The following is a 19,360-nucleotide window of genomic DNA, read 5'->3' as shown; positions in this document are numbered from 1 at the left end:
TGTTATAAAGAAAAATAACAATCATCGTAGATAAATACATCATAAAATGTTCTGGTTCGGTAAGACTGTTTATACCAGCATTTCTATTCCGATCATTATAATATCTTGTATAAATTTACAATGAATCAGAGTATGTTATAGAAATTTATAAAAAATGTAGATTTATTTTTGTCAATCTCTTAAAACTGAGATAATCCTGATAATTATTATCAACAAAATTTCTAAGTGTTATTTCGAAGAAACTATATAAACATTATGTGTTATTTTTATTTAACCGTTGTATGATTGTGAACGAAGTGCATGTTATTCCGAATTAACCCTTAGTTGAACCCCTAGTTTTCCGAGTTTAACCCTTTCGCGACCGACAGGACCTTACAGTCCCAGCATGTAAAAATCCTTTGGGCGCTTCTTAACTGATTGATAGCACCAGAATTGAACGATGTGCTTCGGGATGCTGTAAAGGTCATAAATATTATTAAGAGCAATGCCCTTAACAGTCGCTTATTTTCATATCTCTGTAAGGATACGATTTTCAATTATACAACTTTTTTGTTACATGCAGAAGTAAGATGGCTGTCAAGAGGTCAAAGTTTAAAAAGATTATTGTTTTTAAAGGACGAGATCGAAATATTTTTAACTGAACGAAAATGTGAATTTGCTGCTTTTTTTCAAGATGACTTGTGGCTATCCAAGCTGTGTTATTTGGCAGATATTTTTGCGAAGTTAAACGATCTTAACTTGTCTCTCCAAGGAAAAAAAATGCGATATATTTACTTCAAACGATAAAATTTGAAGTTTTATTAAAAAGATCAGCATTTGGAAAAGTAGGGTCGACAAAAATTCGTTCGAAATGTTTTCCAGTGTCGACAATTTTGTAATTGAGGAAATTCATCGTAAAACTTTTATCGCAAAAACTATTGTAGATCACTTAAAAGGGCTAGAAATACTGTTCCATACATATTCTATATTTAATATTGATTTACAAAACATATATTGGATTCAAAAGCCATTTTGGATTGGCTTAAGCGAGATTGATCATCTGCCACTTAAAGCTCAAGAGGAATTTGCTGAGCTTTCGTGTGACTCAAACTTAAAAATACAATTCCAAAAAAAAGCCCTTGACCGAATTCTGGATCGGAACTAGAACTGAATATCCCACGATCGCCGATATGGTGTTAAAAGTACTTCTGTCATTCAACACCACATATTTATGTGAAGTTACTTTCTCAGCTTTAACACACATTAAATCCCAACATCATTCAGCGATAAATATGTTGAAGAGGTCTTACGTCCAGCAGTTTCAAACATTACACCAAGATTTGATTTTTTTTAGGCAATTAAAAGGCACGTCCATTTCATTAAATTTTTAACGTAAACTTTAATTTAATATTTACCATGCAACTACCTGGATATATTCGAGAGAATTAAGACGGTCAGAATCGACTTTTGTCTTTGAAACTATAATAAAAACATTTCTATAACGTTTTTGGCAAATTTCAATTTTAGATTTTTATATGTTTCAAAACGAATTCCAAATTTATATAATTTCATATGCATATGTATATTGTTACCTAAAAAATGTATCATAAAAAAATATTAATTTATTTTTCTTTTATATTTGTTGGGGTCGTTAAGAAACTCGCAATCATAAATGGGGTCGGGAATTACAAAAGTTTAAGAGGCCCTGATATAGATAGATAGATAGATAGATAGATAGATAGATAGATAGATAGATAGATAGATAGATAGATAGATAGATAGATAGATAGATAGATAGATAGATAGATAGATAGATAGATAGATAGATAGATAGATGGATAGATGGATAGATAGATAGATAGATAGATAGATAGATAAATAGATAGATAGATAGATAGATAGATAGATAGATAGATAGATAGATAGATAGATAGATAGATAGATAGATAGATAGATAGATAGATAGATAGATAGATATAGATATAGATATAGATATAGATATAGATATAGATAGATATATATATATATATATATATATATATATATATATATATATATATATATATATATATATATATATATATAACAAAATTCACTTCTAAGCAAAACTTCATATAGCCATATCCCCTCCAAATCCCGCGGCATGATACACAGGAAGGATAATCAAACAAGTCCACAAACTAAAAAATTAGAGTGACTGATTTGAGATCTCATATAGACATCTAGTGGTAAAACATTAAGGAGAAGATGACAAAAATCATGACATATATGAGGGGGGAAAGGTATATTTTGATTAAGACGATTATTATATCCGGGAAAGGCCTAAACAAGGCATTGAGTAGGGTCCACTTTATTCCTATGTAAGTAAAGAATTTATCTCCAAACTTATATAAAAAATATTTTGCAAAATCTAGAAGGGGGTGTGAGTTTTTTCAATTTTTTTACGTGAGAATCGCAAAACTATGTAACTTTCAAAATCTAAGGGAAGGAGCAACAAATATAGGGGGATATACCCCCTCACCTAGATTGTATTCCGAAAGAAATATGACTTTAATAGTTCTTAAATTCATTGTTCATAATTATCATATCTGGAAGCAAGCATTTTGCACAAATATCTATTAATAATCAATACAAAATATGTCGCTTACGTCTAAAGTCAACTTCTAGAAAAAGAAGTATAGCATACTATAAAATTGCATTACTTATAATTGTTTTAAAACTTAGGCGCCTCCTCAAGCGAAAAGATCAGTCAACAAAAAAGAGAAAAAAGTTATTACTGATGCGTCTACAGTCTACACCCAATCGTGTAGTCAGGTAACAGAACCGGAACCATGTCGTCACAAAAAGCAAGAATTAGACAGGTCCCCTGCAAATAGATTCATTTTTAACGAAAAATTCAACTAATTAGGAGGCATCTTGTAGCACGATAAGGAACGCGTAGTTCCTTGTAGGGGCAACAAATTTCTTAGGAGGTAAAGAATGCAAAATCTGATGAAATCCAGGAAATATTAGGATTTTGTGTTACTGTGAATATCACACGAATGTTGACATTTACCGGTGAATATAAGACATAGATTTTTTCTAGTTGGTTTTATTCAGCTTGGCAGTCATTAGTTTTATGCACGGTATGATGGTGATAGGTTTATATAGGTTAGATTTTTTTACCCATTTTTAAAATTTATAGCTTAATTTAACCTAACTTATACCATCAAAGCTTGCATAAGACTGAAAATGCTGATTCGCAAAGCTAATTGATTCCAATTAGAGAAAAGGGAATTTCGGACAGTCAACGGTCAATGACGAAATTAACCAGACTGCGGAAATTCACAGTAACAACTGAACTGCAATGACTATCCTTTCTTCTGGAAAAGGAAGATCAACGTTCGAGTCGCTCTGTAGATACAGACAAAAGGAGACTTATAGGTATGAAGAATTTTGAAATCACTACTTTTTGTAGATTCTGTAACAACTACTAGAGCTTACTACGATACCAAGCTGCCTAACACCAACATAGCTAGGCACGCTTCTCCTCCGTACCAACATCTCTAGAGCCACTCTCTTTGTGCCCTTCCAAAAATTTTCAATTCCCCTTAAATCCTCCAAAATGAACTCGCCAGCCTAATTTGGAAACGACTTGCATTCCGTTTGGCCGTGGATAGTTGGTTGATAGTAGAGTATTTGATTGTCTGCCATTTTTCATTTGTAGCACGGGTCCTAGCCATCTCAGCCTTTCTCTCATTCTAACACTTTAAAGCAGTATCGAATCTAATTTTCTCTACAACTTACGGATTGAAACACAATTAGTCCGGCAGGCTCACTTAAAGGAGTATTTATTTTTAAATGAGCTCCACCGGTTGCGGCCAGGGATGCCCCCCCTCGCTTTTCTAGGAAAACTCCGAAATAATTATCAAAGTATGGAAATGAGAAATAAGATTCTCCCGTTTTAGGAATTTCTAGTTTCCCTCCTTGTCTGAACTTGCCCATCCAAAATAAATAAGGTGGGTAAAGAAAAAGGTAAAGAATACCCCATTCGACTTTAAAGTCCCTAGAGGCGGCGCTGCTCTCCGTTTCTTGAACCTTCAGCCCGGAAGTGCAATGGGGGTGGGGGGCCAACCATCCTGTGTTTTCGTAAACCCTTCCTGCTTACCTTCCGCAGATTTCTTCCGGTACCCATTTACAGCTGGGTTGACTCTGGCTGAGCTTACAGAGTCTAGCCATTGCCCCCCGTCCCAAACTAAATAATTGGGTACGTTCAAAATAAATACGACAAAATAAATCAGGCATTATGGCGCTTTTCCCGGCCTGTCAGTTTTTCTGGTAGAATAGTGTTTTTTTTTAATATTCGAGTTACTTTTCCGAATTTTCAATTCATCAAAAAAAAGAAAAGCGACAATAATAAAAAAGGGGCCCCAAATACCTGTCAATCTTTCGTAAGACCCCTTCCCAGTCCACTTGAGGATACCCTGCCCTTGATTGGGTCCATTGAATGGATGAAAGTAAAAGCAAGATCTTCTGATAGATGTTTGGATGGTAGAAAGACGAACTTTGGAAGCTATAAAGAGAATTCAAATAAAGTAGAGTAACAGTAACTGATTGCTATCGAACAGTAATGAAACTGCGTTAGTTTGAGGGTGAAAAACTGGCAGTCCCCCTCCAATTCTGATAACCTCAACATCCCCCATTCCATAATGCGTGCATAATTCTACATGGGATAGACTCTGTCGTCCACATTAAACTACATAACAAAATGCTACCATGTTAAAAGACGTGTTTTTAAACTGAAAGTACGGAGTAGCGTAAAAAGTTAAAACGAACAGAAACTATTCTGTATATGAACGGAATTGCCCCCTCCTCAATACCACGCTCTTTGCACTTAAATTTGACCTTTTGTTCCAATTATTTAAGAATAACTCTTGTATTATTAGAATAATAACCTTTTTTTAAAGGTTATAAAATAAAATTAGCGTAAAGAGCACATTGAGGAGGAGGCAACATTCCTCATATACGTCATAGTTTCTGTTTGTTTAAGTTTTGATGTTGCTTCGTAATTTCAGTTGAAAAGACTTGTTATTTCTTATTTAATTCTGATAGTTAATAGAACTATTCTGATAGAAAGAATCAGAATTAGAAGATATCAGAATTAGAACTAATTCTGATCGAAAGATATTTAATCTTTCTTGATTTCTGTGAATATTTCTGGCCCACGCTGTTATTATGAGAATAAAGAGAGACACTAAACCCAAAAATGAGCAAAATTCATTCCGTATAGGAGGGGGACTACACCTTTCTCATCTGCACCTTCGTCTAATGGTTTTAGTAACTTCAGAGGATTGTCATTCGAACAGAAATTGAGAGTTCTAGTCCTTTTTATAAGTCAAAAGTGACTTGAAACCCACCAGCTGTTGGAAGGGTGGTTTTGGGTATTTTCAAGGGAAGGGGCATTTTTGGATAATGATAGGGTGGAGACATAAAACATAAAAAAAGTAGAAAGAAATCTAGCTTTAATGGTTTGCGACGTCCGATTTTCTGTTTTTGCGATAAAAAAAGAGCTTGTTTGTGAATCATCTTGATAGTATTTTATATAATGAATTAAAAAAAAAACAATTCCAGCAAGGTAACAAATAAAAACCCATCCGTTATCATTCTTCCGGGAGAAAATACAAAAATACAAAATATGACATACGATACAGAATAAAAAGATCGTAAAAAAGTGAAAGCAGATGTTACAAGATCAATGGCGGCGCCATGGGCGCTATCAAAATCTTTACCTCTTGCTGATATAATGAATGCTGCTGGCTGGTCTTCGGAGTCATTACCTTCATGAAATAGAATATCAAATCGTTGCTTTAAATTTTGTCGCGGTTCAGACAGCTATTTAGTTACGCATGGAAATATTTGAGTTGATAATAAAATATATATTAGCTGATTTAAGAACCCACCACCAAATCGGTTGGAATCTAGGCTTCTGTTAATAATGTACAACAACGTGTGAGGTAGGTCAGCAATGACAAGGCCGAACTTTTGAATAAGAGTTCAGTTTGGCTAGCATATATTTGCCTTACATATTGGTACTAAAAGTCCCTCCACCATCCCGCTTATAGAGGGCTATGGAGTTATCAGATATTTAGTTCAAAACTGAAAACTGCTTATATTATAGATACATCAATAGGCTATTCGCCGTGGGGTCTTCGCGGAATTTGTGGTGTCTATGTTCGACTTCGGATTAAAAAAACAAAGAAAAGCTTTTGTTAATAGTTTATCAATGTGTGAGGTAAATATAGGCTAGCCAAACTGAACTTTCATTCGAAGGTTCGGCTTTTGACTGCTTTGGCTCTCCATGCTTGAATATTTAAATCATTTAGTTTTGCTTGACAAACGCAACTTCAGTTTCCACGATAACTGACTTAAAACAGTCTTAGGCCTATAGGGAGGCAACTCATATTTAAAAATAAATATATGAACACTCCGGTATAAACAGAGACAATAAGAAAATTTTTATAAACCAATTGCATTATAATTTAATGCAACGAGAACAAACTAGCATTCCTTTTCATCAAACAGTTCATCGTACGAACTGTAAGTAGGGAGCAACTTGGCCCAAAAGTATACGAGGCTGTAAAAAGGGAATTTTGATTATAATTGATAGATCAAAAGAACTGGCCTTTTTTACTGAATCCAAATAAAAAAAAATTCGTTAACTTTAATGCTGGCAAGCAAAATCTACGACTCGGAGAAAATTTCCTTATTTTCGGAAAAGAGGATCCCCTAAAAGTTTCAATAATCTTAATAAAGACTACACTATTATATTCCGCGTGTCAGAGACCACTCTAATAAAAGTTTCAAGGTCATATCTACAAAAATGGGGAGCTTTATATAAAGCCAATGGTCCTCAAACGTCAGAACAGAGCTCGTTCCAACAAACATCAGAAGTTCTAGCGCCCCTTTTACGTGACCAAAGAGATTGGAGGAAAACTAGCCCCCGCCCGAGCCCCTCCCCCCAAGTCACCTGATAAAAATTTAGGAGAGCTATTTGAGTCAGCATAGTAGAAAGATCCAATAACTATGTCTTTGGGAATGACAAATCGCCCCACAACCTTAGAAATTTGTTTTCTTAGATGGGGGAGGGTATTCCACGGAGATAATTTTCATGGAAATCAAAGGTTTTTAGGGATTTTTCCACGATGATTTTACAATGGGATGGGGGATTCCATAGTAAGAATATAAAAAGGTCCGAAATTATCCCGTGTATGAGGAGGACTGCCATCTCCTCTGTTTCTTCTTTGTTACATTAAAGTTTTTCAGTTCTTTTAGCAGTTTCTGGTTACAATTCAGCAGCTTTTCTGATTTAGGGACTCGTTCTCAAGGAATTGGGACAAAAGCTTAAACTTCAGCGTAAAAACCGAGGGATGAGAAAGAGGAAGCCTCCTATTCTTGGATACAAAATAATTTATGTTCTTTTTAAGTTTTAATGCCAATCTTTACTTTCAGCCGGAAAAAAAAATATTAAATTTTAAGACAGTACACATTTATCATTTTTAGAACAAATTTGGGTACTTGCTAATTATAGCGACCGCACCCGAGAAGTTAATTATAGCGACCACACCCAAGAACTGACGTTAGAAACCAGGTCCACTTCATAATATGCAAATAATTCTATCTAAAAAAAATTTACATGTAGACCCACTACACTTTACCCCCTACCCCAGGCCTCATAATGCGCAAATATATAGCCCAATTTACAAATTTTCTATCTATTCTCCTAATGTGGCTCTCCTGATTCAACTTGTTTGCCTGTAAATTGAATCACTGTGACGAACCAAGAACCGAAAAACAAGTGACAGGTGACAAAGCGCATTGGACTTAAATGATTTGGGGTATGTATTTGTACAATAGGGGGGGGGATAAAGTGCAGCGGGTTAGCAAAACTAATTAGCTACAATTATTCTGAGTTTTATGAAGTAAGAATTGTTTTCTAACTTCAGACTGCCCAAATATTGATTTGGTCGCTATAATTAATAAGTGACTCAAATCTGGTCATTAGCAACAGAGTGTTTGCCTAACCTAATTTCTGAATGGTCTTTTCACTGCTTTGACTTGGTTGTTGTTTATTCCATTTCATCTTACTTTTTTTAGTTTTTCCTTCCCTTTTTCTAGGGCTAAGGACACCTTAGCAAAGGTACTTGCCAAAATATGTACTTTGCTATTTTGAAAACCAACAATTATAAAGTATCTTTTCATTTACTTTTATTTCAACATAAACTTTCTCGAAAATTTCTACTTTATACCCTATTAGAGCATCTGTAAAATAGTAGTAGTAGCAGTAGCAGTAGCCCTGAGAGTTTCAACTTAACGCCCTTAGCGTTCCTGATCTGCCGTTTGGACAATCAGATTCCAACTAGTACCTTTTCATCTGGTGTCAAATAGCCTAAGACTCAAACAGTAGTAGTAGCAGTGATTATAACACTAGTAGTGGTATTAGCATTAGCAGTAAGTCTTAAGTGTTTCATATCCTGAGTTTCAATAAAAGTTGCATTTCCTAATAGTTTCAACAAAATCATCGAAGCCATTCATGAGATATTGTTGATGCACCCTTTTGACAACCGGCAAGCACATAGTGAATTTTGATTTAGCTTAACAAATCCCTCTATATATTTTATCTGGCTCACGCTACGTTAAAACACTCCCTTCCTTTACGGGAAACTTCTCCGTGACAGTTACTTCCATGTAAAATACACCCCTCCCACCATGTAATTCCCCGGAAAAATTGTCCTTAACATACTTCCATATGAAAAAGACTTAAATTTCTGGTTATATTTCCAGTCACTCCAGAAATCCCCCATTCCGTGAAAATATTTTCTGGTAAATCCAAACCTGCTGAAAATTCCCTTCGGGCCATTCCCCCAAAACATATTCACATGCGAACTTCAGTTGGCAAAGAGAAAGTAAGACAAATTTAAAGAATTTCGTATAGGAATTCTGTCAAAGCCCACAGTCTAAAATTTCCTCAGAAAGGTTCATCCTAAAAACTTCCCTCCCGGCGGCAAATTTTCCACATGAAAACCAACAACAGTTCTTGCTTGGAGGACTGTGGGGAGGTTGACATCCCCAAAGACATAATTACAGTACCTTTCAACAATGCTTAACAAAATAGCTCTCTTAAAATTCTTATCAGGAGTGCTTCGGGAATGATAGGCTGGGGTGGGGGATTGCTGGTTACCCTCTATTCACTTTTGACTCTTAAAAAGGGTACTAGAACTTCCAATTAAATGAGCCCCATCCGATTCGAAGTTTATGCGACCATCCGTTCCATAGATAACTTATATGTCCTAGGGGATAACTTACAACCCATGCCTCTGGGCTCTAGGTGGTCGTGTCCAGTCTGAAGACATTGTTATATGCTCTTTGGATTGTTGTCAACAAAAGACTATCTCACACTTTCGATCGGATATGTTTTGGGAATATAGAATCTCAAGGAGGGAAAGCTATTGGCCTTTCATCATTTTTGACTCTTTAAAGGGAACTAGAATTACACCTTTGCAATCCAATGAACCTCCTCTTAAGTTTACACGATCATTCCTCCATAAAAGCCTTATAACCCTAGGAACATAACTTACAACCCTTGCCCCTAGACTCTGGAAGGTTGTGTCAACCCCAAAGGCCTTGCAACGTGATGTTTGGACAATTTTTCGGACGAACGGTTATTTCAAAATTTCTATCGGATTCATTTGGGAAAAATGCGACGTGGAGGAAGGGAGATAGCTGACCTCCGATCACTTTGTCTCTTAAAAAGGGCACTGAAATTTATGATTTACAATCCAGTGAGCCCCCTTCAAGTTTATACGACCATATTTTTAAATAACTTATATCCCCCCAGGGAATAACTTAGAACTCTTGTCCTGAGGGCTATAGAAGGGAGGGATTGTCATCCAACAAGACAATTTCTGGACCTTTCAACAAAGCTGAACAAAATGGTTATCTCGAAATTTTGATTCGGTGTGTTTGGAGCAATGAAGGGCTTGGAAGGGGAGATTGGTTGCCCTCTTATAACTCGACTATCAAAAAGGGCTTTCAGTTTCGAATTTACTGAACCCGTTTCGAAGTTTCTGCGACAATCCTTATATATGAAAAGCCCTAGTCTAAAAAAATCAAATAAATAAACAATATATTGTACCCACAATGCTCATCACCTGGGTAGGCTAATGTCTATATTAACGGACTGTTCAAGTAACTAAGAAATAAACTTACCTCTGAAGACAGAATTATGTCATGAATCCAAATTTGATATTCATTTGCATTGGAAATGAACTTTACCCCCACCCCTAACGTGCAAGTATATACCCTGAATTGGTAAATACAGAAGTGGAGTGAAGTTTATTTCCGATGCAAAAGAATGCTAAATTTGGATTTAGGATGCAGTGCTGACTAAAGAATTAAGTTTACTTCTTAGGTAACTGAATATTTCATTTGAAGAAACATTACCCCTTAAGCTGCACTATTGCGCTACCTATGATAACAATAACATAGGCCACATAATCTTGAAAGATAGTTCCTATTGGTCCATGGGCCCATTTTCCGAGGCCCGTTTTCAGCGGATGAACAAACATCCAAATAATAAATTAAATGGTTCTTGTGTCTTATAGCCACCGCACCCAAGAAAAGAAGTTAGGTTAATCCTAATGAAACAATTCGTGCTTCATAAAACGCAAACGAATTGTAGCCAACGCATTTTGAATGCAGATCCACTATGCTTTACCCCACCCCCTATCTGTAAATATACAGCCCAAATTATATATTTTCCAGCTATTCTTGCAATGCGTTTCTCTTTGTTTCCACCCGTGTTAATTTAAATTGAAATAAAAACTGAAACGAAACCTGACCAAAAAAAACTGGAAAAACAAGTTAGGGATGGGAAAATGCATTGAAAATATATAATTTGGCAATATATTTGCACTTTACGGGGGGGGGGTAAAGTATAGAGGGTCAACATGCAAGATGTGTTAACTATGATTATTCTGCATGTCGGGAAGCAAGAATTGTTTTCTTAACATATTTCTTCTCTCCAGTTAGTTCTCAAGGCAAATTACCCAGACTATAATTTACGTTAATTATTTGCGCATTATGGAAAAGAGGGGGCAGAGCCAGCTACTTATTGATTATATAAAATCGGGAAGTAAAGTTCAATTAGTGCTAATGAAATGAAACAAAATATGATTTAAGGCCTATACAATAGTTTAGAAACAAATTTGGGCTATATATTTTTGCGCATTAGGAGGGGACGGCATAGCATATATTAAATACGTAAACTAACCATTGCTGCATTTAATATTTGCTAAGTTTTACCAACACCCCCCTTCCACCACTAATGTGCAAATATATAGCCCAAATTCGTTTGCATAGACCTAACCAAACCAAAATACAAACTAAATACTTAAATAAAATATAGCTACAATTTATTTTTCAGCCAGACCAAAGCTAATTGTGTGGTCTAAAGAAGTTGCTTGACTAGTTTCTTGTATGATTAAATAAAAAAACAAGTTTTTTTTAACGGAAAATAAGGAGCGACATTAAAACTTAAAACGAACAGAAATTACTTCTTATTTGAAAGGGGCTACTTCTTCATCAACGCCCCGCTCTTTATGCTAAGGTTTGACTCTTTCTCTTAACTCTACTTTTTAAAACAGTAAAAAACTTTAGCGTAAAGAGCGGTGCGTTGATGAGGAAGTAGCCCCTTTCATATACGAAGTAATTTCTGTTCGTTTTAAGTTTTAATGTTGCTCCTTACTTTCCGTTAAAAAACTTGTTTTTTTTATTTTAATTTCTGAACGTTTTTGAATCAATGCATGTTTTGATTTTGGCTCTCCGCTGATAAATAATTAAAACGAAATTTGCATATTTATTTTTTTGGCTAAATGGCTTTCTCATAGTTTTGATCGAATGATTTTGAGAAAAAGGGAGCGGGGGAGGAGGCCTAGTTGCCCTCCAATTTATGATTACTTAAAAAGGTAACTAGAACTTTCAATTTTTTACGAATGTTTTTATTAGTAAAAGATATACGTAACTTACAAATTAGCTTACGTAACGAACTTCTGTATTCTCATGTTTGTATTACGTATATGAAGGGGTTCACCCCCTCGTCAGTACCTCGCTCTTTACACTAAAGCTTAAATTTTGTCCCAATTTCTTTAGAATTTTCCTGAATCACAAAAGCCGTGGAGTAAATAGTTGAAATTACTAAAAATACTTTAGCGTAAAGAGCGAGGTATTAGGAGGAGGAGAGCCCATCATATGCGTAATAATTTCTGTTCGTTCTAAGTTTTAATACTTCTCCTTACTTTCAGTTGAAAAAACTTTTTCATAATTATTTTTTCATTTTTTTTTTTTTTGTAATAATGCTAGAAAATCCTGCACTTCCTTCATGGAAATTTTCTTCCCCCAATGATAAATTCCTCCATGGAAAGTTCCCCAACATATCCCCCTCTTATCACCCCCCCCCCTCACAGCCTAAAAATCCCCCAGAAATCCCCTGTACGTTTCCAAATAACCATTACTATATGTAAGCACTGGTCAAAGTTTGTAACTTGTGGCCCCTCCCATGGGGACTGTGGGGAAGTAAGTCGTCCCAAAAGACAAAGTTATAATGTTTTTTTACTACGCTGAATAAAATGGCTATCTCAGAATTTTGATCCGGTGACTTTGGGAAGATAATTAGCGTGGGAAGGGGCCTATTTGCCCTCTAATTTTTTGGTCACTTAAAAAGGGCACTAGAACTTTTAATTTCCGTTAGAATGAGCCCTCTCTCAAGATTCTATGACCACTGGGTCGATATGATCACCCCTGTGAAAAGTAACCATGGTATGAGCTATAACAAAATTCTGTGAATCAATAGATTGATTTAAAAGGAAAATAAGAGGCTTAATGCCTGTCAGGATTTAAAATAAGAGCTCTGAGTCACGATGTCCTTCTAAATATAAAAATTCATTGAGATCCGATCACCCACTCGTATGTTATAAATGCCAAATTTTTTTCTAATTTTTCCTCTCCTTTTAGCCCCCAGATGGTCGAATCTGGGAAAACGACTTTATCAAGTCAATTTGTGCAGCTCCCTGACACGCCTACCAATTTTCATCGTCCTAGCACGTCCAGAAGCACCAAACTCGCCAAATCACTGAACCCCTCCCCCCAACCCCCCCAAAGAGAGCGAATCCAGTACGGTTCCGTCAATCACGTATCAAGGACATTTGCTTATTCTATCCACCAAGCTTCATCCCGATTCCTCCACTCAAAGTGTTTTCCAAGATTTCCCCCTCCAACTCCCCCCAATGTCAAAAGATCTGGTCGGGATTTGAAATAAGAGCTCTAAGACATGAATTCCTTCTAAATATCAAATTTCATTAAGATCCGATCACCTATTCGTAAGATAAAAATACCCCAATTTTCACGTTTTCCAAGAATTCCGGTTTCCCTCTCCAACTCCCCCCAATGTCACAGGATCTGGTCGGGATTCAAAATTATAGCTTTAAAGCACAAGATCCTTCTAAATATCAAATTTCATTAAGATCTGGTCATCCTTTCGTAAGTTACAAATGCCTCAATTTTCAAAATTACCCCCCCCTCCCAAATCCACCAAAGAGAGCAGATCCGGTCCGGTTATGTCAGTCACGTATCTTAGACAGATTTTTATTCTTCCCATCCAGTTCCTTGAGTACCACCCAGAGCCGTTCCTAGAGTAGATGATGTCTGAGGAAAAATTAATTACATCCCCCTTTCCCTCCTTCCCAGTTTAAAAATAAAACAGAATCAAAGTGAAAAATTAGATATAAATAGTCGACTCCCAGCCGGAACGCCCTCCACGGCACTCGGAGCAACTGCCAAGGTGCCCCCCCCCCCCCTTGAACGGTTCGGGTTAGGATAAACCATTATAGAAGCACCTTCAAATGTTTTAGCTAAAAAATATCGGCATATTATAAAGTATAAATTGTTTTCCTAATACTTTTCCTCTTTTCCATAATATGTAAATATTTAAAGTAAATTATAGCCTGGGTAATTTGCCTTGAGAACTAACTAGAGAGAAGAAATATATTAAGAAAACAATTCTTACTTCATTTGTAGGCTAAAATCTGTATTTAAGATTCTAAACAATTTTTGGTAAATATCACTTCTTCCATAATATTTACAGTGGAGTGGATTGACACAACAGGGAAGTACCTACCTCCACTTTTTATCCCTCTAGAGGGCCCTGACCTATGATGACCTTTCAAAATATGTGTGTTATAAAAGTGAAACCTTACAAAATAGACCTTCTGCTTAAAGGAAGAACAACAAAATTGTTTTCAGCTTCACAATTTTGCTCAATCCCAATTTATAGGGTTTTAAAGATATGCAAATATATTTCCTAAATTCTGAAGAAAAAAACATTGACACTGAAAAGACATAATGTGTGATGGACATAAAAAAGAGAATCTAAACATGCTACCCCTTTTACTTCCTAGTTATTCCTTCTGGAGAGCCGCAAATCGACGATGTTACCATAACGGGCTATTCATGTGACTAAGAAATAAACTTACCTCTATAGGCTATCTTTATACTCTTATAGGTAGTTACCTTTGTAGGCTAGGCAGCTAAAAAATATTCCAGTTCACAGTATATATTTGCACATTAGGTAGGTGTGGGGTAAAGTTCATTTCCAATGCAAACCAATGTTAAATCTCGATTCAGGATAAAATTCTGACTAGCCTATTGATGTAATTTTAGGCTACCTGAATAGCCCGTTAATTGTACATTACACCCAATACCAATCTCTTCACTATGACCCAAAGTTGTGTTAATTCCTATTTCAATACGCAAATAAAACTGAAACTCACATAAAAAAAAAGTCAAATAATTCCACTTTTATTCAAAATGTATGAAGCAAGATAAACCAGAAGAATCCATATTGGAAAGAGGCCAGAGTCTCATGCGCAGATGTTTTCATACGAAGCCTGTCAAACCTGTTCATTTGTACCAATGAAAAATTGCAAGTATGAATATGAAGTGTGTTTGCATTTTTGAGATTTCCCATCTAAAATTATATTCTGTTTTGGAGCGTCTTTAGGGGGTGGACTGTTTCATTTATGTTAATACAAATCTTCTGGATTTTCTGAAAGAATTATCATTTCGAATTTGAAATTGTGAAGTTATTGCTAACTACTTCGTAATGCAGGGGTGCTAATCCATGGAAACATGGGGGAGGGTAAGGATTTTATCAAGTTACAAAAAGCTATTAAAAACCTTGATGTATGGGGGGGGATTCAAATTTGTTTAAATTGTATTACACAAAAAGGGTTTATGACAGAAACCCCTTTACTAATTCTGGTTAAAATATCAATCACTCCCCCTCCTCTTTTTGACACTGCCTTACTTAGCTAAGGGAGCAACATCTCCTCAGTCAACCATTGAAATTAGGGTGATAGGATTATTCAGAATAGGCTACTTATTTATTATAGCGACAACACTCAAGAAGTTAAGTTCGGTTAATCCTAATGAAATATACCTATGCATGATCAAAATATAATACTTTAGAAATAAAATTGAACTATAAATTTACAAATTAGAAGAGGTGAGGGTAAAGTATAGAATTGTTTTCTAACGTCACACTGTCCACATAGTTTACCCCACCTCACCAATGTGCAAATATATAACCCAAATTGTATATTTCCCATCTTTTCTATCACTTGTCTGTATTGTCTTATTCTAAGCTGAAAAAACTAACGCAAGAAACCGGTTCTACAATATATCAATGAATGAGTACGTATGTAAATTTGAATGAGTATATAAATTCTGCATTCTTTTCGTATTGCGTTGCAAATCGAGAAATATTTCGAATTTTTATATTTTTACGTGTTTTCAAACAGTACGTGGTAACGAACTGTAAAGGAACGACCCGGCTCAATGGTAACCGAAACTCTAAAAAACTGAATATTGATACCAATAGTTACATCAAAAGAATTACATATTAACGCTGATTTTAAATATATAAGTTTCATCAAGTTTAGCCTTACCCATCAAAAGCTACGAGCCTAAGAAAATGTGCCTTACTTTAGAAATTAGGGGAAAACACCCCTTAAACGTCATAGAATTTTAACGAAAATCACACCGTTAGATTCAGCGTATCAGAGAACCCTATTATAGAAGTTTCAAGCTCCTATCTACAAAAATGTGGAATTTCGTGTTTTTGGCCTACAAGACCCGGATGCGTGTTTATTTGTTTTTGTTTTTTTTTCCAGGGGTGATCATATTTTCCCGGTAAAGTGGTCCTAGAATGTCGCGAGAGGTCTTATTCTAATGTAAATTAAAAGTTCTAGTGCCCTTTTTAAGTGACCAAAAATTCAAGGGCACCTAGGCCTCCACTGGCAACTGGAAGGCACCCGTCACCAAGGAAGACCAAAGAACACTTTCTGTAGGATGTAGGAACATGATAAAAGAGCCCTCTAGACGAGTCTCATTACAGAGGGGGAAGACATATACACAGTGGCTCACATGAGGGAAGATTCGAGGCTATTCACGACACCCTGTGCTCCTGAGAAAACACTGGAGGAATTAACGTAATTTTACGGGGGAGGGGTAAACGCCAGCTCCAACCGCAATAATTTATTACAACTGATTAAACCTAATGGGTTATAACACAGTTAATATAAAGAGGTGTATTTTGTATGTTTATTTGTGGGGGCGTATTTTCAGAGCGTATTTCCAAGGAGTAATTTAAAGGGGAGGGGTAAACACCATCACCTATTGCAATAATTCATTACAACTGATTAAACCTTATGAATAATAACAAAAGATAAAATAAAGATGCTCCAACAGCGTCAATAGATTTTTTCACGGAGTTTCAAAAAGAAACAAAAAACACAAAATAGAATAGAAGTTCACTTAAAACAGGGATAGGCACTTACCCCCTTTCCCCCTGAAAATACCCGTCGTGTAAATAACTTGTCGTTGCTCGTTGGTCTCCAATCAATTTCAGTCGAAAATGCGTCACTGTTCAGACTTCGAAATCTGGTGCCGAAATCTTTCAACGAAGACTGAATTCTACTTGGGTTCTATTTTTTGCTTTGATTTCTAGCCTTAGGAAGGGTAAACTGCATACTGTTTTGGCCCCATCTGGTAACAGTGTCTCTGACTTCCTTGTTTTTTTTTTCCATTGTTTTTCCCACTCATGACTGCACTATCTAATATTGCCAGAATGTCTAAGCCAGAACACCCGAAAAAGAAAAAGCGGAAATACATCAATTACGTAGTTTCTCTTCCCTTGTAGCGGTGTCTCAAATCAGGCCCCTGACCACACTGGTATGTCTGGTAATGAGTCGAGCAATGGAGCATGTGAAATCCAAGTGGAAAAAAAATTGTCTGTAGCTAAGTTCCCGTGAGAATTCAAGAAAACCTTCTATAGGCCTGTAAAATATATATCATGAAAAGAGAAATCACCAATGCTACAGCACAAACACAAAAAAAAAAAAAAAAAAAAAAAAAAAAAAAAAAAAAAAAAAAAAAAAAAAAAAAAAGAGAGACAGAAGGAGAAAAGGAAGACTGTTTTCCTAAATTAGTGATTAATATAGACCAGCACTTGAATGAGGCCTTAACCCTACTCATCCATACAATCACATAGGTCAAACAGCATAGCCACACACAATCAACCATAAAGAATAATCCATGGACAGGCAGTCATGTCGTCAATAAGTATAAGTCGTCATTTACCGAACAATAGAAAAAATAATATAGACAAATAATTCAGAGGCAACACCCAACATAAGGGCTCATCAGGAGAATACACTAGCCTATATAGGGTTTCGCCCTATATAGGTTTTGGCCTATATATATGTACAATATGAGAATGTCTCATTATAAGAACGTTTTGATATTTAGGAACGAAAACGGGTAAACAGTTACATCAATTCACGGAAATATAGGGAGACTGATGTATTTGTTGTTGATTATTTTTGGGGGGGAGGGAGAGAGCAGAAACGATAAAAGTATAATGATTGACAAAATCAAAAGGGAGCATACTAATATGATGCAAATAGTATAGTTATATTCCCTATTTTATGCTCTTTCCGAACAAAACATCTTTCCCAGACCTATGTCCTAGGGCTATATCTGGATCTTAAGGGGGGAGGGATTGCATTGTAAGTTAATTGATCAGGATATTTTTATGCAGTAAGGAGTATAATAGTAATATTTATATTAGCAAGTTCCCTTTAGGTAGGATCAACCACTACAAATTTACCAGGCAATTTTTTTGGATGTTTTCAACGAAAATACCAAAAAAGAGATATTTCAGTAAGAGTACAATTTTTTTTTTTAATTTAGAAGGGCTACATCCCATTGCCTCTTTGGCACCACCGGGCCTCGGGTTAGACCAGAACATAGTAGCTTGGGTAAATTCAACAGTTTTTTACACTTTTTAAATTTAGTTTCTTACTATTTGGGATACCAGTTTCTTAAAGCAAATCAAAATAAAAAAAACAGGTTTTTTTAAGTGCAAATAAGGAGCGACATTAAAGCTTAAAACGAACACAAATTATTCCGTATAAAATGCAACTAGTTTTTTTTACGAACATTTTTGTTAGTAATAAACATACGTACCTTACGAATATACTTACGTAACAAACTTCTATATCTGTGTATTTTCATTGCGTATATGAGGGGGTTCACACCCTCGTCAATACCTTCGTCTTTACGATAAAGCTTGCATTTTGTCCCAAATCTTCAAGAATGACCCCTGAATCACAAAGGCCGTAAAATAAATAGTTGAAATTACAAAAAAAAAAAATACTTAAGCGTAAACCGCAAGGTATTGTTGAGGAGACGAACCCCATTATATACGTAATATCTTATGTTTATTTTAAGTTTTAATGCTGCTCATTACTTCTAGTTGAAAACATTGTTTATTTATTTTCTCTTTGTTTCTTTAAAATAATGCTAGAAAATCCTGCGCCCCCCTCATGGAAACTCTCTTCCCTCATGAAAAATTCCTCCATGGAAAGATCGAAAATTGGTATAAAAATTCGTTTCTTAGAGTTTTGGTGACTATTGAGCAGAGTCGCTCCTTAAGTTTGTTACCACGAACCGTTTGATAACAAGGAATAGGATTTATCATTTAAACGCTATCTAAGAAATTAAAACGATATTTGCAAAGGAAGCGACTTGTTGGATATATTTTAAAAGAACACAGAAAGACGCATAGAGTTGTGTCTTTACCTAGCAAAATGACGCAAAAACCATAAAATCACCAAATTGTTATGATAATTGTAAACATGTTTAAATTTTCAGAGAGGGTTGGATTTGTAGCCCTTTCCAGGACAGGATCACTAATTGAAGGAGGGAGGGTAAGGATTATTTTAGATTT

The 19,360-nt window shown here is 35.6% G+C and overlaps 1 long non-coding RNA gene across 2 annotated transcripts in view; it reads right to left on the bottom strand.

Moving 5' to 3' along the window:
- LOC136026671 (uncharacterized) overlaps positions 1-14,834 on the bottom strand; it is a 108,499-nt gene extending 93,665 nt beyond the window's left edge. For both annotated transcript variants that reach the window (XR_010617386.1, XR_010617387.1), the window contains exons 1-2: positions 14,544-14,834; positions 4,397-4,531 (exon numbers count right to left, since the gene is read on the bottom strand). This is a non-coding gene — a long non-coding RNA (uncharacterized LOC136026671). The remainder of the gene's footprint in view (positions 1-4,396; positions 4,532-14,543) is intronic.
- Between the last annotated feature and the right edge of the window lie 4,526 nt (positions 14,835-19,360).

This window comes from Artemia franciscana, chromosome 4 (genome assembly GCF_032884065.1).
Source record: "Artemia franciscana chromosome 4, ASM3288406v1, whole genome shotgun sequence".
NCBI classification, from domain to species: Eukaryota; Metazoa; Arthropoda; class Branchiopoda; order Anostraca; family Artemiidae; genus Artemia; species Artemia franciscana.
Note: the sequence above shows the minus strand (reverse complement) of the source record. Positions and strands in the feature narration are given on the sequence as shown.